The sequence below is a fragment of the Mercenaria mercenaria genome, chromosome 10 (genome assembly GCF_021730395.1).
Source record: "Mercenaria mercenaria strain notata chromosome 10, MADL_Memer_1, whole genome shotgun sequence".
NCBI classification, from domain to species: Eukaryota; Metazoa; Mollusca; class Bivalvia; order Venerida; family Veneridae; genus Mercenaria; species Mercenaria mercenaria.
In genome coordinates, this window is record NC_069370.1 from 4843150 (window position 1) to 4868612 (window position 25463).

At 32.7% G+C, this 25463-nt stretch overlaps 1 protein-coding gene across 2 annotated transcripts in view; it reads right to left on the bottom strand.

Annotated features, from left to right (window-relative positions):
* LOC123559876 (muscarinic acetylcholine receptor M2-like) overlaps window positions 1-25208 on the bottom strand; it is a 200204-nt gene extending 174996 nt beyond the window's left edge. The window contains exon 1 of one of the 2 annotated variants that reach the window (XR_008372560.1): window positions 24712-25208. The gene's annotated coding sequence lies outside the window, so the exon portion shown is untranslated. The remainder of the gene's footprint in view (window positions 1-24711) is intronic. The other variant, XM_053552181.1, reaches the window with a different exon arrangement.
* Window positions 25209-25463: the final 255 nt, after the last annotated feature.

The following is a 25463-nucleotide window of genomic DNA, read 5'->3' on the forward strand; positions in this document are numbered from 1 at the left end:
CAAAATAACAGTTTGAAAATAAATATGTCAAGCCAACAAGTTGTAACAACATGTCTATCCCTTCTAACTGCATCAATTTATGCTCCATCCTGAATGCCAAGTTTGAATATAAACAGCTACGTTTTCAAGCGGAAATAAGGTATAGAAATACAGAAGGTAACAACCAATGCCCATTGAAATAGCGGCTGATCACTATCAAATCAAATGTAAGCCTCCGCAGGTCTAGTAGTCCAAATATAGATAGTGCTTATGTTTTTTTCCTTTCCTAGTGTCTTTTCTCAACAGCAACGTGTTTTCATTTACTCTGCCGCATTTCAGTATGCATTAGTAGTATTCTATTGAAATCGGCATGTTCCTATCGCATGCTAGGTAGAAGAAAAGAGACATTGAAAGAAGCGAAAAAGAGTAAATTCAGCGGGTTGAATTTAACGAACTTCAGTTTTCTTATATAAATGTTAACACCCATTTTTCTTATAGTTTTTCTATAGTAGCGATACAATTTTTTATGGGAATATAAGTCTCTGAAAATCTGATATGCAAACAAATGTGGAAAAATTTGCCTTTTCTTACATTTTAGCACTGTAATTGTCTAAATGTTATTGAAATAAACATGATTCTGATTGAAAATAACAAATATCTTAACTGATCTTACATGGATCTTGAATCAAAATTTCATGACAAATGTAATACAATTTGAGATATTGCTTGCACAGGTGTAAATTTCGCGTATTTTGTAATGGAGGTGACCTGTAATAAATGACAATTTCTCTAGATTTTCTTTATATTTTGACTAGGAAATATGTGTACCTTGAGAATGAATGCTATTTCTGGAAAAAATTAAAACAATGTTTTATTTTATATGCACTATATTACATTAAGCAGAATCCAACTGAAGCAGATTTACAAAAGGTAAACTAAGTCAGAGGCAATATATTGCAGACTGAGCTACAACAAGATGCAGAACGTTATATTATTAAAACAAGAGCTGACTATTCAACAGCCTTGTCAATTGAATAAATGTAAGTCGTAAAAGGGACATACACAAAACACAGTTGTGGAACCTGTTCATTGTATGTCAGTTCTTCACAGTGAATAAGAGTGTGAAGTTTCAATCCATTCCTACTAGTGTTATTGAGATATCAGTTTACATACTAAAGCTTAACCAAGTCTGGACGCCGACGTAGACGCAGACGCCGACGCATGGTTGAGTCCAATAACTCTACCTATTCTTCAAATAGACGAGGTAATAAAATTAATAAAGATATAACAATTTACAATTTATTACTATTAACGATTTAAAAGCTCAACAAAGAACATCAGTGCAATATAGTTCTAGCTATGTATGTTTTTGACACTTCTTTGCATAGATTCCAAGGTGTTCGTGGTTTTTAAGTATTGATTAATATGTTATCTGGTTTATATATCTATAACAATGTTATTAAGCCGGTACCTGATGCTGACCAGAGCACGATGTTATGCTACACTGCCCTGTCAAGTACAATCAAAAGAGGCATGTTGCCCTTTGATCTTATTCATAGAAACCTTTTTGATAGCAATGTCAGATAAAATGCTTTCAGTCATGCTCCAAACAAACCGGCGCATACCTTGATTCAGTTTGGCACATTTTATGTATTTGCTCACGTCAGAATTTTCTTCCTTGCTAATACACTTTTCAAGTAAACTTGTAGATGTTCTAACGATTTTAAAATGTAAGTATGAGTTTACAAAATTTAAGATAATTAATGCATTTAGAGAAACACGAATTTAATAGAAAATAGTTTAAACATTAAAAAAGACGCAAATTCACATTATACGACTCAATCTTACGTACCTGAACAGAAAGACACGTACAAACATATTCCCTCTAAGCTAGCGGTGATATTATACAACTAACTAAAGCTTCCGATATTCAGTTCAGCCAGAAGACCCCAAAAATAACGTTTAAATAAATTATTTTAGATTTCTACTAGTTTCTACCATGAATAAATATAGATTGTTTCGGAAATAACATTAAAATATATTTTTAAACCTCTTACACTTTCGACAAAGAATAAAAATTATTGTCCCGGAAATCAAAAAAAGATTAAAAAACAACAACACCCCCCCCCCCCCCCACCCACCAAAAAAAAACACACAAAAAAACACAAAAACATTTCAATACATTTCTTCCATCTTTTTGCAAAATCAACTAAGAATGCATATGAAAATGAATTGTTTTCATGAATGCCGGAATCAGGGGAACTTAATGTAATCACACATTACAGACACCTTGAAAACTGCCGGTTTTCATAGAAAAACAGAATATTATTTGTAAATCTATTTCGTGCTTATTTTGTCAGGTATACTCCCGAAAGCACCTGGCGGTCTGGACTCCCATAGCGAATACTGCGTTTATTTATGTAAATATTACATTCTTATCAAGATATTAACGTAACAGGTATAAACAAAACACGATTAATAAATCATTTTCTGTTAAAATTTGACGATTCTGAAACTGCTTTTTCATTTATTGCAGAGAGTGAGTATGAGACTTCGTTTTGTTTGAAGTTACAATTTGATATGTTGTTCTGTTTACCTAAGGATTTTGAAGATCTTTAGATCAAAAACGAAAAAAAAAAAAAAAAACCAACCAAAGTTAGAAAGGGAAGTTGAAGTTCACACAGGTCATAATATACATCTTAATGTATGCATTAGCTTTAAAAAAAAACAAGGAAGAATATCCAACAGGGAAAGCCACGTTCAAAAAACGCAGCCTCCCCAAAGACACACACGAACAACTCTTGCACACCATACACAAACATGAACACAAAAGGACAAAACACAAATACAGGAACAGATGCATTTAAAGAAGATTTTGTGTACGTTAATATGTATGTTTTGTTTTAATATATGCACAGGTTCTCCTGAAAGTTCTGGAAATGGTGCAAATAGTTCCATTTGGCTTTGTGATTCTTTTAATCAATGAATAAAAAAGTAAATGAACCGTTGGTCTAAAATAAATATACTTAGAGGAAATTGTGTACCGCCACTACAATAATTAATTCTTAATTGGAATTTTACCTGTTTTTTTTTTACTATAATATAAACTCCACGACTCAAAACCTCTCTTTTATACCTGGCAATGACTTCATTCCAAGTATACTAATATTCATTTATCAATATCAATTAAATCTCTTCCAATTGGTGAGTGATTCTTGAAGCGTGAGTGTTGTCACCTGTGCACGTGGAGCTGGGTTTTCATTCCATGTTAAACACAACTCATAGCGTATATTTAGAAAATGTCAGTACATGTTGAAGTGCATTACAAACTCCTCAACACCCAATATTTAACACATGCTCCGAAAGTTTCATTAACTTAAAGGTCTATTAAAATCATTATTGTTTTTTTCAAAAGGCTTTGTTTTGTTTTCAAAATCTTTATAATGCGATATAATCCACCTTTTTCGGTTATGAAAGTCGCCAGAATTATACATATATTAGACAGAAAAACTGTCACGTTCATTCCCTTATTCATTATGCATAATTCAAAAATGCATACATTACAAAAATCTGTTTAATTAAAATTTCTCAAATGTTTATATTGGGCAGTTTTAAGTGCTAGTGTGTATTTATTGAAAAAAGGTCAGATCAGTATGCTATCTAAAATAAATCGTTACATGTTAATAAAATATTTATCTGAAATTTATATACAAATGTCATTTGGTGAAATGATACATTTGGAACTAATTCTGCAGATTTATAATTGATTGGATAGTAACAAGATACGCTAAATTTATAAAGTTATTTTGAGTTGGACTTTACATAAAGAACAACGTAACGAAACTCTCTTTAACTGTAAACTATCCCATAAAAAATAACTGGTCCCCGCCGGAGTTTTGGTGTTCATTATACTGTTAAATTAGGCATAAGTGAGTTATAGTGTTCAGATAAAAAAAAACTAGCAGAATGCCTGGCATAACTCACCCAAAACAAGAACTGGTAATGCCGAATAGTAAGATTCGGATTAAAACAGCAGAGTATCCTAGTATAAATAATAGGTGAAATTACAAAAGGTCTATCAAATTTAATTCATGTAAATGGTGACATTGAAACCAATTAATGGTTAATGGGTATTTGTTTCCCATAAATGTACAAATAAAGATAAAAAGAAAACAAAGTGTACATGTATAAAATGGCATTAAGAATGACAAAGATCAAAAGAACAAACACATACGTTCAAAGAACGCTAGCTCCAGCAGCGCATATGCACGGATGTATACATAATTAATGTGCACATACAAAATTAAATTATAAAGAAGGAAAACGTGGACAAAAGAAACAAATAAAGGAATAGCCTGGAACAGTAAGTAGCAAAAAACGGTTAATTGGTACCCCATTAGCCCATGCGAAGGAAAAGTAATCTAAACCTATCTAGTCTACTAACTAAAACAAAAATGTACAGATATCTCAGACTAATTTGTATTTCTTCATATCTTAGTTGTAACAGAAATAAGAAGTAAAGTAAAGTCCCGAAATAACTCGTAAATTATCTAGTAATCTTATAGTAATCCGCATAGAGAGTCAGTATACGCAGCCAGAATATGATTGCAAACATATTAAATAATCAGAAAATTCGTGATCAGATATCGATTCTCCGGGAAATCCATGAAAATGCGGAAGATTTCATTGTTTATGGATACCGTCTATTATATAACAAGTGTATATCTCTGTAAATACTAAAGAGGAATTGTTTTTGAAGCTACTTTTTGCCAACTTCATAATTTAAAATGGTTTTAAAATGTCATCAAAAGGGCCATTTCTGGCCGAAGTTATTTATACAAATAATTTGTTTTCTAACTATTAAACAACCTTTATCATGCTGTTGAATAGCGGGCACTTCAACAGGACTAAAGAGCAAGCTTTTCTCCTTGCACGTGATAAACATTTATGACCTGCAAGCAGAACATTTCGTTGTAATCTGCAGCATTTTTGGCACCTTCAATGCAAATTGTTGGCATTTTAATCCATGCAGTTTTCGTTAAAAAAAATTACCTGAGACGGATAACTAAATGAGAATAGCAATTAATTAATACCTCGTTTAACACATGTTCCTGAAAACTTAGAATGGCAATCCAGGTCGAAAAGTTGATGAAAAAATAAATTCCTCCTGCTTGCTGTAGTGAAATAAAAATATAGTTTATTGATACAATTTTACTCGTTTCAATACTGCATTCTCAGCATTTTGTTTTGTTCTTGGAAATTGACAAGAATTCAAAGTAGCTTTACAGCGCGTGTTTTTCGTGTTAATGTGCAGGTATTAATATGAACTTGTAAATTATTAGCAAAATATCCTCAAGTTGACGGTAGGAAGTAGTTTGATTAATATCGGGGTCTTATCTCTCTTATCGGAGATAACAAGAAAAGCAATTCAGACGTCTGATTCATGTTAAAAATAGCTGAAGCTATATACCATGGACATGTTTTAACCATTAGGAAATAGCAGACCTTAAATTTGTTTTCAGTGTGGATGTATTTAAGTGATTTCAGTCATTGAAATTATTGTTAAAGAGGCTTATAACTGTCAAAAGGTATATTTTGTTGAGATATGTGCTTCTAAATTCCTCTTGCACGTATACGTAGGTAGTAGCGCTTAGGCATGCTTAGCTATACTCAATAAATTAATATGCAAACGATCATAGCTAAATGTCGTTTGCCTCAAACCGCTTTAAAAGCAATGATTATCAGTTATCTATCTTGAGTGGTTTCCAATTTATATAATAGGCAAAAACTATGAACACAAGGTCTTTGAAACTAAAAGCGACAGCGAAAGAACATGTTTATTTGAACAGCCGTGTTGAATTTGTTATTCTTTATACCTTTTTTTTCTGGAGAAAGTCTTTCAAGTGACAAAACAGCTTGCAGTAAAAGCAATCTTTCAAAATATGTTTTGTTAAAGTAATGATAGTTGTTACAGACATTTATTTTTAAGCATTTTGAAATATTTCGAAATCAGTTCAATTATTCTTAAGATCATCCCTTTGCCAGAACGAATTAATTGCTTTATAAAAATAATTTAAATTTCAACACATTTAAGTACCACATTCGCAAGTAACGTTCAGCAGAAGGATTTCCTACGCATTTCAAGAATGAGATTTTTTTGTCGTTCAGTGTTTATTGGCGGTGCAATTTAATAGAATGTATCAGTCTAAACGAAGATTTCAATCACTGACATGTTTTTAAACATTTAAATATAATTTCAAAAAAGAGAATGCAATGTCTATTAAATATACGCATCTTCTAACAGATTTTACCGCGAGTAAATTGATTAAACAATTACGTTGCCATCTTTATAAAGATAATGTCTTACGATCAGCTTGAAATGTTTTTAATGGGCAGATTTCAAAAACAAGCACATGGACCTATTCATTCTAGTTCACAATATTATAGACCATTTGTTTATTTACGACTGTGAGAAGTTTCATCAAAATCTACATTGTAGAAAATTTCTTTTCCCGGAAACGTCATCAAAATTGTAAATTTCCCATAGACTCTCATTATGAAAACTTGTATGATCAGTCTAGCAAAAATCAAGCACTCTACCCTATCTTTCTTATTTCCCGAATGTTCTGACTATATTCTGAAGTTTTGAGAAAAAAAAAACAGGGTTCTGTCAAATTCTATCTGTACGTGCAGAACTACCAAAAGGGCAGTGTGACGAATGTTAAATGTCTCTCCGAACTGTTATGTAGTAATAACGTCGGCCAAAAAATATCAAATTCAATTTAAACATCTGAGGAAATGCTAACCTTTTGAATTTAACACTATTGATTAGGCTCCTGGTTTTAAGACATTAACGTCATGTGCATCTCCAAGATTGTTATCTTACAAATACAAAATAAAGAATAAAGTCACTTGTATATAAATGTTAACCATATGTTGTTATACATTCAAAAACGGCCATTTACCTTATGATCAATATGTGATGTTTCATTCTGGCAGCTACCAACATATTTAAGACACAACTGTAGGTGAAAAGAAATAAACAAGTTTACCAGCGCTAGTTGATGTTTCCGTTTTCGTTAATGATCAATTTTCAGTTTAAACTGTTTTTTGGTTCACATAACCTAATTTCTGATATTTTTGGTTTTCAGTATAATTAGATTGAATATGTATTTCATATTTTGTAGGCAGTGTTATTACTACATTAAATAATACTATATTGCTCATTATATTACCTTTGCTTGTTTAAGCTATTCATCTAGTATTCACATCGAGATTGAGTATTCACCATTAGCAGGCCCTAATCATTCAAAAGCGGTGCTCTAACAGTATTTCTTTATTTTATCCTCGTTGTCTAATTGTTTTCAAATTATTCGGTTTCTGTATTACAGTGTAATGTAAATAATTTACTACTGTGAAAATGTAAATACTTTACTACTGTGTAAATGTAAATCATTTACTACTGTGTAAATGTAAATCATTTATTACTGTGTAAATGTAAATCACTTACTACTGTGTAAATGTAATTAATTTACTTCTGTGTAAAATGTAAATCTTTTTCAAATCATGATGTAGAGTCTCATTTCGGGGAGGTTGCGTTCTTTGAATGGAAACTTTCGGTTACCCATTTTTAATAGTATATTTATAGTTACGAATTAACCTTCGAAGACACGAGTTGTTTAAACATATAAAACATACTTGTCGAATCTTGGCGGGAAATTCATTGTTATGTTCTTGCTTCCAGACACATAGACAAAGTCGATGAAGTGATGTAAAAAAAACACGTCTGGAGGTGTACCCGGGTACATTACAGTAGGAAAGAAATAACATTTCAAAAGACTAAATTTTCTATCAAAACTGATATGAATATCACTCTCAGTTTTACAGCAAAGCAGGTTGATATTCTTTATTTCTGAAACTCAAATCCAAATTTAGATTCCCAAATTGAGCAAAGTCAGTTCGATTTGAAGGTTATACTCAACAATTTGTATCTTTCTTAAGATGATTGTGCAAATGCTTCTTTGATTGTGTTTCAATTTAAATTAAATTTAATTTTAACTTCAACAATTCTGGTTATGCCTGGATTCTGCACCAGTACTGATTTGCTCTCAAAAGTAACTGGCAACTCCATATTATTTTTTACTCCAACACTCTATATAAATATTATATCAAACGTAACATAAATCATTTGTGTTTGTTTTTGTTTTGGTTGGTTTAAACATCATATCGACATAATTATAGGTCATACTGCGACTTTCCAACCTTTGACAAGACCCAGGTGCCCCTCCGGGCATTATTGTAGAACCACGGACCTTCTGTAAGCCACTTGGATGACTTTTTCGCATACAGTATTCTACTCCCCAAGTGAGGTTCGAACCAACATCGGTGAAGGGCAAGTGTTTTGAAGTCAGCAACCTTAACCAATCAACCCCATAATGTAAATCGGATAACGAATCTTATTATCCGAGTGCATTGCAATACATATCTGAGCCCGTGCTCACTACTCCGCGGGCTCGGGTTGGTATATCGATTCAAACTTCGACCTGTTTCTATCACTTACCTTCATCGCGCAGTCAAAGAAGAAAGTGATTGATCAACTGTAAAAAGAAGTGAAAATTAAAAATGTCGCTTGTCTCAGAAATACACAGTCACAGCCTCTTCCAAAACAACGTTTGATAGTTTTAATGAATGGTTCTGCCAGAGAATGTTTCGAAATTTGTGATTACAACTCTGTTAATATCAGACTGTGAAATGCCTTGTCGAAAACATCCCATAAAATTACTTTTAAATTTAGATATTCGGGCTTACGGTGATTAAATTTAACACCTACTAAAATAACTTCAATTATATCTATAACGCTTATTATGCGGCTGAATTTCCCTACGTGACTACAGGCTCTGGCAAATCTTATAAGCTGTAACGGCCCTTATAAACCCAAAAGGAATTAGCATGTGATACATATCCATCCACATAAGGAACATTGATAAAATAATGTATCTTTTTGTATTTTTTTTATCGCACATGGTTCCCTTATTAATAGAGATATCAAAATCTTAAATTAGAAGCAATTAGCCTTATTTAACCATATAATGTATATGCAACCATACAATGTCGTGTATATAGCGGGACGTGCTGTTAACAGCAGTGATGAAATCTGCATTTAACATAAAATTCTTTCAAAAGAAAATAAAACAAGTTTATGACTGTTCCCAATTAGTGTCTATATATACGAGTGTACGAGGAGTAAAATCCTAAAATGAAAAATTAACCAAATACGTTGTACGAACCTTTACTGCTTTTTAAACTGAACTTACATTCTTTATAACATATCAATATGTTCAGATGTAAATATTTATTGGAATGTCAAAACAATAAGGAAAAAGAACCGGAATGAACAGGAATTTACACGCGTCTAGAATGTAATCTCTCCAAAGCAAAACACCTTGTCAGTGTATGAATGGGTGTGTAAGAAATAAAATGTAAATATAATACATAGACAGAGAAAAATTAATTAGAACAAGGACACAAAACTACAAAGGAACACACAATAATTCAAATGACATTTTCGAAAAACAGAACAGAAGCTACTTTAACTCAATACAATCATTTAATTGAGAACGAGATCAAACGTGATTATCCATATTTCATTCTGGTAGTCGAGTATATGAAGTGTTATAATCAAACTCCCGATGGGGCAATAACTTGCAGGAAGAACATATATCACAAAAAAAAACTATTAATATCTCATCAATATTTCAAAACCACAAATAATACTTCTTCAAACATTAAAAATGAAACCGATCTGTCATACTGAGTTCTTTCTGCATCAAAGCATTTAAAATTTATAGGCTCAAAAACGGTATCATTCCCAGGTGTTGTTATACCAGCTACTTTCTACAGAATGTCTTTACAAAGGATGTTCAAAAATTCACTTCTGTCACGCCTTCTCTGTTCTACTGTCGAACGATACCAGCTATTCGTGTCTAAGTGTTTTACCTTGCTTCTAGCAACTAGGCTCCAACCTTCAGCCTACTAAATGTCTAAAATGGACTGGTTCATCATTCAATTTTGGGCAGCACCATTTATCATTCCAAGAGGTGTTCTTTGAAATTTTACTAGCTGAATAGCGATCAGTGCAGACCATGATCAGCCTGCACTGGCCGCAAAGGCAGAATCACTTGCCGCTAGCAGGCTAATTGATAAATAATGATGACAACATACTGCACTGATGCTGTTTCTTGTAACAATGATTCACGTAGATTTTATCAATTTAAAAGAAAACATAGTAGTTACTTAGTTTATACTAATTTTATCTTAGCCCGATTGTGGTGAAATCTATAAGCTGATCTGAACCACTCTCGAGCCCGTTTCCTGGAAAAGTAAGTACTGGTGTCATATGAGAAGGCGTGGTCGTAACCCCAGTTACATGCACGTTTCATACATATAATATTGGCGTTTTTAAATTATGTGAATAAAGAACCATTCATCTTTTGCTATCTAATGAGGGCGTATCTTATATTTAATTTTAATGCATGCTGTGGCAGGTGTTAATCGTATGGTAATTTACAAAAATGTTTGTAAGCCAAATAAAACATGGAGCAGTTTCCAATTAAATACTTATGTGAATATTTGTTCAAAAATAAACAATGGCCAAGGCTCTGCAAGTAAAGACTAACATCTGTTACGTTTTGCATTTGAAACGCATAAATAACAAAAGATATAAACATTATGAGGTCTATAATAAGTTAATGAGTATTTAATCATGTCAAAATTGCAAATAATTTACGCAAGCTCATATTTTATGAATGTTTTATTATCTCATTTATAAAGTAAAGATTAGAATAAATCATGCCATTAACAACAGTTATGAGAATTGCATTTGTAATTATAATGAATTGGAGTAAATGCAATTTCATATTACAAAATCACAGAAACAGACATACAGAGAGCTGGATATTGAGCCATACAATAATGAAAATTCTAGAATATGAACTATCGTTAACAATGTCACATTCCTAAAACTGTTATTTCGGAAAGTTTTACTTCTAAAAGTCATTTTTTAAGTCTCGTAAAATGGGTTATATAATTTCAACAGCGCTGTTTTATATTTTTATAAACTCGTCTATTTTTAAACTGATAACGTATTCTTCACTTGTCTTTTGTTCTTGAGAACTGATAAGAATTCAAATTAGCTTCACTATGCGTGCTTTTCGTATTACCGAACAGACGTTAATGCACTTAACGTATGTGAACTCGAATGCCGAAACTGTAAATAATTAGCAAAAATATTCACAAGAAAATACAGGAAAATGGAATGATAAAATAGCATAGCGTTATCAAATTCCTATCAGTGATAATCAGGTCTGAAATTCCGGCTTCTGACTTAAAATTTCTTTTTTCTCATAAGCCTTACATAGATTTAATTTATTTTACAGAACAAGATAAAACTGTAAATTATAAGTACATAGATAGTTTGCAGTAAACAGTTTGATTGTCGTACTCGGGATATATATATTCTGTATATGCCTTAAACATTTAGCCTGCTGGGCGGCAGGTGAGTTTGCCTTTGCGGCCAGTGCAGAAAAAAAGATCAACCTGCACTGATCATGGTCTGCACTGTTCGCTGTTCAGTCAGTATATTTTCAGTGAATAATAAGTATTTGACAATGGACCGGTCCATTTTAGCAATTTTAGCAGGGTAAAGGTTCAACATATGCCTATGTTGTTCTCCAAAGCTTATACTATAATTAAACTGAGGAAAGAAAAGGAGCTAGATTACATTGATGCCAGCCGGACTAATACTTACAGTGCAAATTCATTTCTGTCGATTTACTCTTTCATAACGCTCTGATGATTAGAATTTAAAGGTAAGTATTAAACAAACAATATCAACTCTGAATATATAAATAGGCAATATTAAATTTGAATCTATAAATACGCAATATTAAATAGGCAATATTAAACTACCTCGGATTATTTTTGTCATCCAGTGGTTCATTTCTAACCGCGGTTAGTACACTGGCGGGAAAAGGCTTAAAAGCAATCGGATCGCTCTACTCAGTTACAAAAGATATAACTGTTCCGACAGAAGTCATGTGTAGTTTGTTTTACTCTTATGTATCCTCAATTCTGTCATACTCAAGCGAAATCTGGGGATTTTCAGACTGTTTAGAAATGGAATTTATAGAACGCGTTCACAGAAAGTTTTTGAAGTGGACTTTTAATGCTAAAATGTCAACTAGCAACCTACGTTTGTACGGAGAATCTGGACGTTTGCCGTTAATCATTGAACGCAAAATAAGAATTATTAACTACTTTTTAAAAGTACATCAAAGAAGAGAAAATTGTATATCGACAACTATTCTGTCACGACAGTTAGACTTAACGAACAGAGGTACTGATAACTGGTCTATACAAGTGAGAAATCTGTTTTGGTAACGTATGGATTTTCCCCAGTTCAGTGAATACCAGTATTAAGGCAAAAGACACATTTATAAATGAATGGAGAGAAAATATGAACTTCCACCAGTCGTTGCATATATACAAACAGGTATTCGAAATGTCAAATTATTTGAAACTTTTGAACAATATAAACTAAACTATGGACGTGCCATTCTTAAAATAAGATTGAGTTCTCATGACTTACTGATTGAGAAAGCTAGACATTCTGCAAACCTCATACCGAGACAGGAAAGAAAGTGTGTTTTTTTTGTGATCTAAATGATTTGGAAGACGAGCTCCATTTCATTCAAAAGTGAAGCTACTATGCCGAATTTCGCAAAAATATATTAGTAAATATTTCTATGAAAATCCAAAAGTTTTTAAATTCATAGAATTATCAAATTCAACAAATAAGAATACATTTACAAAATTATGCATCACTAAGGCCTTAAAGTTTAGACCAGATGTCGCTTAGATTAAATTTCATACATTATGTTATGCTTGTTTCTTTTGATTTTCTCGCAACTTTACACGAACGTGTTTATTTATTACTATTTATTCATTTATTAACTATTAATTTTACATTGACTATATAAGGTATTTTATGCATGTCATATAATTACATTTATATGTTTTTGTTGTGTCGATGAGCTTTTCGTGCTTAAGACAAATGAAAAAATATGTTGTTATATTGTGTTATTAAATTTTAGTATATTAATTCGCAATATTAGCCCTTATCATGCTGGACACGATTGATTATGCCTTTGCGACCAGTGCAGATCATGATCAGCCTGCACATTCATGCAATCTGATCAAGATTTGCACTGTTCACTATTCAGTCCGTTTCTTTTTGGTATGCACACCTTTTAACAGTTGAAGGTACTGTCCAAATTGGAAGATGGACAAGATTATTATAGAAATGTAAGGGTTAAATTTTAATATATAAATTGGCAATATCAAATTTGATATTAAAAATACGCAATATTAAATTTAAATATATAAATACGCAATATTAAATTTGAATATACAAATACGCAATATTAAATTTGAATATATAAATATGCAACACTGAATTAGAATATACAAGTACGGTGCATATCCACATACATTAAAGACTCTGTGTTGTATATTTTTACTAATTATTATGATAATCCTGTGATTCATTCCTTGAATTACTACCATCAGAGGGATTTGCAAAAGTATGCACATTACGTATTAAACGAATATAGGTTGATCTATTTTTAACTTTTTTATTCCGAAATATTTTGGTTCTATGCATTTCTTCAGATGAGGTTTTTCTACAAAATGAAATATCTATGATTAAATAAAAAATTACAGGAAAAAGTCAAAAAGAGTATTTTTATGTGTTTCTTAAAGGATCTTTTAGAATCAACAATAACAGTGTTATTAAATCCAGAAACACATGGAGCAGCTTGCACGAGGCAAAAATGGTTGTAAAAAATGAGGGGATGTGGACATTTATGACTATTAGTACGGCCGTCATTGCAGTATTCTCTCATTTCTGAAGCTTTATATTTGATTTCTATTCTTCTCAAGGGGAATCTTCTGTCCAGTTACAAAAAAGATTCTGTCGTAAAGGCAATCAATCAAAATCTCTTACGCAGAAATAACGAAGAACAAAGAGATGGGTACGCAATCATGAACGTGTTAGATATTTTTAGCATTATGAATGTTTCAGGAAGGTTTTGAGCATATTTCAGTACACTTAAGCGCCGGTTGCAGTTGTTATGTTTTAAATTAGCCCAGATTTATTTCTGCTATGTTGCAGCTTTGTTAAGTGTACTTCATCAAGCAGAGGTTTATCAAGGGGGTATAAAAGTCACAAAGATTCTGTCAAAATTATATAGAGAATTCTTAGACTTTGAAATAAAAAAGCTTACATTCTGCAGGTAAACAATACAAACAAAAAATCGTTTTTAACGTCTTTTTACGTAGACATAGTATTTAATCGCAGAGTGCCATTTTTGTTTTGTCTTTTATACATTTAAAGAAAAAAACTGAAGCGCACCATGTTACGATTGTATTATTGCTCAAGTTGGTATCTTAAACTTCTACGAAAACGACTGCTGAAATGGCAAATACATAATTTAGAAAATTGTCGTTTAAAAGACATATGTATGTAGACAATTCAAACATTGGTAAAAGATTGTCAGAAAGTGCTTGATTCATTCTATACTTTATTCGACTTAATTTCAATTAGATAAGATAGGTGTGATAATCATGCAGCATTTTACTACCCATAGGAAGGTAGTTGTGTGTGGTGTAAGCAGGCTTTTTCTGTTTTCTTAAAATGTCTTTAAATAAGACGAAATGCTCCCAGAACACCTTTTTACAGATAGTTTTTTTTTCATATACCATTGGAGCGCTGTTAGCAAAACTGAATTAATTTCATGACGTATAATGTTGCTATTTTTATTCAGCATGGCAGTGAGAATAGAGATATTGAGCGATATATATTCAGTTCTTCTCTCGTGAAATCATGTTCCAATTTGCATAAATTTGTAGCGAAGAAAATTAATTTAATTCCATTTATCGAACAAACTAAATATGGTGAAATTACATTACCGTAGAAATCAACAATATCTAAACAATATGAAGAAATTCGATTTGTTCAGGCATTTGGAAATGTTGCTGAATGAATTAAAACAAATCAGAGAAGACCGTCCCGCTCTAAAAAAGATAATTTCATCCCTTGGTAGTAACTCCAGTTTCTGTCCGACTATTTTACAACTGGTGTTTCCTTCAGCTTCTGTCCAAGTACTTTTGAAACTGATGTTTAAGCAAGTTTATGCCCAAGTACTTTCACAACTGTTGTTTTCCTCAAGCAAGCTTCTGTCCGACTACTTTTACAACTGACGTTTCCTCCAGCGTCTTTTCAACTGATATTGCCCTTCTGTCCGAGAACTTTTACAGGTGATGTTTCTTCAAGCTTCTGTCCGACTACCTTTACAACTGACGTCTTTTACAACTGATGAGTCATCCAGCTTCTCTTTGACTATTTTAGGACCTGGCGTTTCGTCCAGCTTCTGTCCGAGTAATTTTACAACTGATGATTTCTCGACTGATCTCGTCAGTGGTTATATTTTGCACAACAGATCGAGACTAAGTTAATTTTGATTAACTTGTAAAACAAGTCAATCAATGTGTGTGCAATGAATCGTATGTCTGTTATGAATAGTCTATAACACTTTAAAGCTATTTGAAATAATTAAACGTGCAGTAATTTGTATCAAGTGAATTTACAATTAATGAAAATGATGTTGTGAATGTGTTTGAAGTGGTGTATTGAAAAAAAATATGACAAGATTATTACAGTACTGGAGAGATCTGTGCTTACCCCTACCCTGCTAAATTGCTATAATGAACTTGTCCATCTTTCAATTTGAACAGTACCATTAACTGTTAACAGGGGTGCATACCAAAAAGATACTGACTGAATGGCGAAAAGTGCAGATCATGATCAAACTGCACGAATGTGCAGGCTGATCATGATCATCACTGGTCGCATATGCAGAATCAATCGTTTCCAGCATGATAAGGGTTAAACTTAACACATAATGTTTGAATAGTGAATGGTTATTTGTAAATAAGACACAACCGCTGAAAACAATCGAGCAAATTTATTCTCTTTGTTCACTGAACATCACTTTCAACTAAACCTGAATGTGGAATAATGTTTCCAAACAAAAGGTGATTTATTGGCTTTATTTCTTTCAGAATTTATTTTATTAAAGCACTTTGTTGAACTTTTCCTTGTGGGTTAACCAGTTATTGACATTAACTTGCATAGCTAGAATTACTGTGATTCAATGGACTTTAATTGTACAGAAATCCAGAAAATGGTGTACTGTCTTGTTGATTTAGCTCTTGAAACAAATGAAGAGGTATAACAAATCATACTAACGCTTTCGAACAATTCCTGTGAAATTGGTCCTTTACCAACAGGAATTTTAGAGAAATGTTTTGATGAACTCATGTCACTGATTACAAAAATTATAAATACATCAATGGAGAAAAGGTATATTTAGCAAAGGAGCTTAAGACTGGGAGGGTAAGACCTCTCCTTAAGAATCCAGTTCTTAAGCCAAATATTCTGAAAAGGTAGAATATGCATATCAACAGCGCATTCAAATGAAAACAAACCAGTACGCGTACAAAAAGTGTAACTGAGTCGACTTTGAAGTAAGTGCATTCATGGATAGGATATCCAAGTGCCGACTATCAAACAAAGTGCGTTGATGTTGAGTTATCGACGCTGTGTTGATGGAATAAAGTGTTTCTTGGAGATCAGAGCCAAGAAATGTACAATAAACCCGTGGAAGCCACAGACTGCTTCATCACTCCTACACATCGATTCCTAATTATATATATCCTTTATGCCAAAAAGAAACTGTAGCTAGATGTCAGACGTTGCGACGCATCAAAGCTGTCTCGCTAAAATAGTCTCGCGGGTCCTTTGCAATAAGCTGAAGCTCATGGCTGATAAAACAGCAGTATTAATGTTCACATCAAAGCACAACTCATGCACACTGCTGACATTTCGGCGATCGTCGGTGACTGATAAATTCAGCAAATAGTGTTAGAAATCCAGGTGCAGCAGTGTTAGACTCTAATATGGAAACGAAACAGGAAATTAAATTTGTGTGTTTTTTGTTTTAATTCAATACCATTTGCATGCACATTTGGAATTGATTTTTTAAAGATCTTTTGAATGTAAATATGTGCATGAAAAGAGTGTACAACTGTGATATGATAATGAAAATAATAATTAGTTACGATACCTTTTCGTTATTTCTAATTCACTTTGTATTCACTTCATCGCGCGTTATTCTGTCTGTATAACAATAATTTACATATAATGGCACCAGTTATTTTTGTTCCGTCTTTTATTTCCTTACAACAACTGTCTTGAATTTATACAATTATATTAATACTGTTTTCCTACACTTGTTTTTAACTTAACACTTTTCAATTTATCTGTGATAATGCTCTGTGATAGTGCACATACATACATTAATCATCTTATACTTCGCATAAAGTTCACTTACTCATAGTCTACAGTTTTTAACTCTTTACGTTTGGTGTTAAGTCATTAAAAACCTATATACCTGTAGCTGCAGACTCAAACAATCTTCGAGACGATGACTACGCCGTATTACAAAAGAGTAATCGGGTACTTTCATGGTAGGAATGAGTCGGCATACAAAGAAGAAGCATCTCCAAAACTAACTTACATGCAAACATTCTAAGCACTAGCTAACCTAAACATACAGTCTAGCCATATTACATCATTGTCAGCTAGCAGGTTTCAGTTCAAATTCCAATTACCTCACAATTGCTCGTTAACAAAGGTGATTCGTACTGCTTTGATACATTGCCAGTAAACTATTGTGATCATAACCTTAGCCATTCAAGTGTGGCCTTGGCCTTAGACCAAATAATCCGGCTTGTGCCTAGTGTAGATTAACAATTCATACTAGTTTTATAAATATACTTATAGGGTTTAAAGATATGAAGAGGTCATGAATTTCAGCTTTTTGCTCTTTGACCTGTAAGTGTGATCATGACCTTAAATTTAGTGACCCGGGTCATGTGCTATGCACGTTGTCTCCACAAGGCAAACAACGATGATGCTACTTGTATTGAAATTTTCCAATCAGTCTAGACCACATGGTGCGGACACTAAGTTAAGCTACTGACATTTGATCTCCAAGGGTGCCATTGACCTTGTATTTGGTGACATGGGTTTGCGCTCTGCACGTCGTCTTGGTGATGATAATTTTATGATAACCTCCCATGGTATAAAGGATCAAACAATAGACGGATGGACGGACCAATTTCCGCAACTCAAATATATTGGTAATTTGCATTTTTAGTTTATTGTATTGTATTTTAGTTTATTTTGTATACCAATATAGACTGATTAAGAAATAAACTGAGTACGACTTTACTATTCATGTTAAGTTTCCTTGTAAATAAATTCATTTGTATTTTACTGTTACTGTCAGGACAGACCCAATCTGACATGAATTAATTGTAAGGACTCATATCCTTTTTTTTCATACTATATAGGTAACACATCTTTATAGAATTAAATCATAAAGCACCAATAGTTTATTGCACCTATAAAAATTATAGACCAACTTTTTTCTACATAAAACACACTAACAGACTACCGGTTTTCTAATTCACACTTGTTGATTCTTGACTGGAAAGTCATTCTAATGTTTATACCTACGGCTTACAGACATATAAACATACATTAGCGATGAGATCGCAGCTTCACATTAATGGTGCGAACGAGTACACTCTAAACAGTGACTGTAGCTGCATAGCCTCTTCAGAATCAAACCTGTTGTGATTACTAAGTGCTCTGAATACTTGTCTAGTCAACATACAGCATTGTCAGCAGGAGTCTGCAGCAGTACACCTGTTCAACTTTAATATGTCAGTATTTTTAATGTTCAATTTATTTCTATAGTAGAATCTTTATCGAAATATCCATAGATAAGAGTAATGCGTATGAAATAAAACAGAATTTTATGTAACTGAAATTAAAATGGTTAACAAAGGAAAGATGGCTAAGATTGAATCATTTACTCTTATACAGTTTTATGTCTGATGGGCTGTAAGAAAAGAGTCCGTCTTTAAAAGTATTCATATGTCTTGTTACATACTGATAATGCTTGACAGTGATTGTCACAAGAAACAAAATATAGAACGTTATTTTGTTGTCCTTTTCATTCAACATTATGACCTAGTACTCTTTGCAGTTTCCGGACGTTAAACGCTTTATTCACAGGATACGTCACCACATTTAGAACAATTGTTTTGATCCATATCAAGTATATTTTCTATGTAAGAAAAGAAAAAAATGTGTACAAAGTACATTTGTATAATTTTTAAGATATAATAAAATCTGTGAGAAGCTCCTTTGTAACCACAGAACACAACCATGCAAAAAAAAAGGAAGATATAATAGCAGACTTAGTTTGATTGCGTCTCTTCGTGACAGGCAATTACATGTGCAACGCCCCTCATGCCCCTACTATTATTGTTATAATATTATGTTTTAAAACTTGATCCACGGGTATAGGGAATACCCCACCCACAAACACACCTTAACATTTAACAGACAATGACTGGTTATATAGAATGTCGGTATTATTACGTTATCAGCTGTAGTCGATATTGGAGAGGACGCAGTAAAACAGCTATTTACATATATAATTTATAAATTAACCCAGAAGTGTAGTAATAACAATAACATTGTATTATTCCTGAGTTATAAATATTATGAATTATTAAAGTATTCTTGTAAAACGTAAGTAAAATGAATTATATCCGTAATGTTTATTAAGGCCCAAAAATAATTCAAGCTTTTGTAGACCTTTATGACGTTTTTTGTAAAGGTTTTTACAAAGATTTTTGTTCCTGCAGCATGTAATTTTTTGACATATTTTCAGTAATTGTATCGATCTTTATATCATCTGAAACTAATTAAATGTTTATTCGACGATATGAAAGGTTTACAGGTGATATGGTCCTAAACTTGCATCTTTGGTTTTACGTAAATCCTGGCTCATGCCTGTGCATTGTTTACTCTTCAGATTTCAAATAGTTCTGATGAAGTTTAATTTGTCACGTGCCATTTTTTATCGTCATTGGTCATTAAAGACCATATAACAATTACACAGTAAAATTAATGACCGCGATGTTAAAAGTTAGGTCCATGTTTCAGAGAAAAAGGTTTGAACATCACCAAATCAAAGAAGAAAGCACTGTTTTACATGAAAATTAAACAATATATAAAACATGCTTATTATGCTACAAAACCATTGTCAATTTACTCATATATGTATTGAATTCCGGAAAGGGACTGCATGAAGGGGGCACACTTCTAGACAGTTCAACGCCTTAAAACAACTCACCATTTTTAAAAAGCTGTTACATGTCTTCGTTTTGATGCATTTGCAACAATGTACCAGTGTTTAAACTAAAGATAACTAGGTAAAACATCATTTTATCCCCCGCCGATGAAATCGGGAGGGGGTATTGAAATGGCGTTGTCCGTCCGTCAGTCCGTCCGTCCGTCCGTCCTTCCGCAGCTATTTCTCAGTAACTACCTGGTAGAATTTCATGAAACTTGAAATAAACATGAACCAACATACTGCGATGATGCCCGTCAAGTTTTTGTTTCGATTGGTCAATTTCCCTTAGAGTTATTGCCCTTGATTTAATGAAAAATGCACAAAAATGTCCGTCCGCAGCCATTTCTCAGTAACTAGCAGGTAGAATTTCATCAAACTTGAAATAAACATGAGCCAACATACTGCAATGATGCCCGTCAAAGTTTTTTTTTTTATTAGTCAATTTCCCTTAGTGTTTTTGCCATTGATTCAATCAAAAATACACGTCTGCAGCCATTTCTCAGTAACAAGTTTGTAGAATTTCATGAAACTTGAAATAAATATGAACCAACATACTTTGATGATGCCCGTCATTTTCTTTTTTTATTGGTCAATTTTCCATACAGTTATTGCCCTTTAATTGTTTAAAAATCCACAGATTTGTACATAACAAACCAAACAGTTGGAAGAATTTCATTAAACTTCTTTCATTATTTTCCATGAACATTTATTATAAACATGTGAAGTTGTGTACCCACACCTGGTCGCCACCTTACAAATGGCATTCTTTTTTAAAGGGGGACAACTCCTTTAGAATTTTTTATATATCCAATTCTATGGGGACAGAACAGTAAAACATGTTTTGGACAGATAGGTTGTTTGTCTTACTACTAATAATTTCAAGGGTACAGCAGCAACATTTTGACATGGTCATTTCGATAATAACAGCAGTAAGAAGAAAATGCCTCTGTACATGTTATACACTACCCCTAGGTATTCTATAAGAACCATGGTCATGAAGGGGAAAATATACTAACCCGTTTCAATCGTACATTTATCAACTTCAACGCGCAGTTCGGTGAATGGGTACCTAGTATATTGAAAAAGCGATAATTTATCTTCCAACGTGCATCAGTCACATTGTCTCAATATTCCATATTGCTTAATTAGATTATCAACATATTTATGCTTTCGTCAACATTACAGAAAAAACTTGCGTGACCTTCCCTAATGAACATCCGGTCTAGAGGTCACGGCAGTGTGCACATGCGAAACGTAAACAAACAAAAACAGAATTAAAAAAATCACAATTTTACACTTAAACGCGAAATGATGAATGAAATTCATCTTGTATATGATTTTTAATTTTAAAAATCATACATTGGTCTACATCTGTTCTGTTTATTTTATTCATTTTGCACATTTATGCTGCATTTTCACATATTAGCGAACACGCATAGTAAAATGATGATTGACATACATTTTCAAAACAGCCAATCAGAATGGTTTTGTAATCTAGAATGGAACTTCACCAGGGAAGGTCAAGCAAGTTGTTTGTGTAACATTGAAAAAACTATAAACTACGCGTTGTTTTTGTAAGATAAGAAGTATTGAAGAAATGTGACCAGTACACAATGGAAGATAAATTACCACTTGTTTGATATCCATAGTACACATTTACCGAACTGCGTGCTTTAGGTATGAAATGCGCGATTGAAACGGGTTAGTATATTTTCCCCTTCATGACCATGGTTTTTATCGAATACCTAGGGGTAGGGTATAACATGTGCAAAGGCATTTTCTTTCTGGTCTGGCGCCAGTGTCCAGAATGTATTTTAGTAGTATATTAATTTCGAATTTAAGTTGTGCTTTATTGAATTATTTGCATAAAACAATGCATTTATGTAAGAAATATATTAAAACGATTTGGTGTCATGCTGTCTTATCATACATTTACTAAACATTTGTTTTTGTTCTGTGTGGTTATACTTTAATGTCAAAGACCGTTTACGTATCTGTAACTGTGATTGTTTCGACATGATCCAGCAGCTGTAAAATGACTGTTATCCTTCCTCATCATAAATATTTTCATAAAATTGCATCAAAGATAAGCATGAATTTGAAATATATATGCATTCCATAATTTGAAGGAACACTACATATTGCGAGCACTCTCATAAAGTAAACAGTTCAAAGATTCAGAGAGGAAATGTTTTTACACAAACCAAATGTCATTTTCTATCCCTGGCTCTACAAATGTTCAATATTCAGACCTTCTGGTTTGTGGCAAGGGAGATAACGTCTCTGTCTATTCATTTCTTTTGATATAATTAGTTCCATTTGCGGTTTGTGTTCCCGGATAACAGATAAATAAAGAATACAATGTTTGTTTTTGTGAAAAAATAGCATGTTGCAAGATTAACCGTAAACCTACAATTACGTACATTAAAATTCTGTTTTCAGAACAGAAGAAATCTCGATAGCAAACTCACAAAGACGTATTTGTGGACCTGTTAACCTTTAGCCTGCTGGCGGCAAGTCATTCTGCCTTTGCGACCAGTGCAGACAAAGATCAGCATGGTCTGCACTGTTCGCCATTCAGTCAATTTCTTTTTGGTAAGCACCACTTTTAACAGTTAATGGTACTCTCCAAATTGAAAGATGGACCGGTCCATTTTAGAAATTTAACAGGGTAAGGGTAAAAGAATGAAGAACAGTAAGTTCAGGTTTAGAATCATGCAAATGGCGATATAAGAAACCTGTTTAGATCAGTAAAGAACTTGATTTGGATGTATAATTGATTAACTCTTAAAACATTGAGAATAAATAGCCAAGTTGTTTATACAAAGAACGTTCTAAATATCCAGCCCGGAAATTATAAGAGGCTATTTTATAACTTAGTAATTCAATTTTTAACTTTTATTCTGAACAGATACGCATTTGAATAGATAGCGCCGGGTAAATTTGGCCCGCATTACGGGAACAAATGCTGCTTGCTTCATTATAATTATTATGTAAAACGCATGTGTCTGACCTTTTAAAAGAATATGAAAATATTGTATATCAGTATCACATTATCTAACGGGATTATTCATCGAGTAACTTGTGATGAAATATATAGCTGAATAAAACTGGATCAACTGGCAGCAAAAGAGACCCAGTACGAATCCAAAATATGCAATTTGGTTAGTTCTTATCAATCCGTTTCTTCATGTTTTCGCTCATTCATTGCATTTCGTGTTGTAGGAATAATTACAAGTGGGAGTATTTCAGTCATAAACCTTGATCAGATGCTAGATTAATTTTGAATACAGTTAGAGCAGATTTGATTGGAAAAATAGAGAACTGGTGCTATTCTCGGTGCTCTTCGAACAATATCATAGCCGAGAATACATATATATTCCATTACCGTAATTAATTTGATCGTCATCATTATGCAGTGTGAAAATATTTATCCAATAAAAGCAGAAGATATTCTAGTTTTATAACAAACTATAGAACACACAATTTGACGTACATTGTTTCAACAGACCTTTGCATCATAATGTTTGAATCATCTTTAAGTGACAGTGTATTTTGCTAATGTTTTGTTGAATACTAAAAGATACCGAAAATCGAAGGTTCTTGAAATAATTATTGTTCTCATATATCTTGAGTGATTTCGAACTTATCGCCAAAACTATTTTGATCGTATGTCAACATATTATTGGTAATGAGGCATTTTAATTCAAGCTGTGGCTTTACCTATATATGGATGAATGACTTAAAAGAAATAAAATAAATGGTAGAAGAATTGTTCGAAACCCGCAAGATCAAATCTTCATTGTAGCAGTCCTTAGACATTTGAATATTCCTTTTTTCGCCAGACGAAGATACGGAAAAAAATTAACCACGTAAAAAAAAGAAAAACTGTTGGAAGTTATTGTTACCAAAATGATACAGAAACAGAACAAATATAAGAGAATGTATACATGCGTATGGAACCGTGGATATGGTGGTCGCAATCATATTTAAATCAAAATATGCAAGTGCCGAATTATCTAAAACAGTATATGACAAATTATGAATTTTTTTTTCTATGACTGAAACAAACGGACGTTTAAGTTAAAGGTTTTTTTAACATCAAAATCATGCGACTATGTATATTATTTTTGCAAATTATCTAGGTATAATAAATATATGATTTATTACTCGTAAAAGTACCATAAATTGCTGCATCATCTGATGCAAAACATACCACTGCATGCAATATTAGATGATGCAGCGACTTTCGAATAAACATGCTTTTCCACTTCATTTATACCTAAATGACAAATACACAACATGAAAAATACAAATTATACCAAAAGTGTAAACTTACCAAAATTTAATCTGCAAAACTTTATTCAAAACTCGTTCGTTTGTGAAGAAAGTCTTTAAAATCAATGGTCGTATTCCAAATATAAACTGGATGCACAACTGTATAATGCCTGGATTCGATTTCGTTTTGTAAACAAGCCAGAAGAAAATTGTAATTTAAATCCCCTCTATCCTTTCGAATTGTAACGTTTCCAACAACATCGACAACTAATAATGTGAAAAAGCAAAAAGAAAAGTTCTCTAATCAAACACTTTACAAAATCAAAATCAAAACAATTTGCAATCCGTCAAATTCAATTATTGGCTATTTACATAGTAAAAGAAAAAGTGTTGTTCAAATTTTATTATTTATAGTACAGATATAGACAATTATTGAATGTTAGCGGTATTTGCCGTTCAAGTTTGTCCGATGACGGCGAATAGAGAGGGATTGCTTTTTCTAATATAATACTATTGATCCAGCAGCTTCTCTTCGTTGATCGGGCTAGTTCTATGCTTGCAGAGCATCTCACAACACTATTGGTGATTCACTAGCTGTTGTGGTATCGCCAAACTATTATCGAGAAAAATCACAGCTGCTGTTTTTGTATTGAATAAAGTCCTGGATTCTTTAAGGTAACAAATGTATTGAGACAGTTGTGATGCGTGTAACTCCCATGCTGATTTGTAATAGAGATAGACCTTTGAGAGAACGCAACTGATGAAATAATCAATATAACTTAATGACACGTTATTGAGTTTTTATAAGTTGCC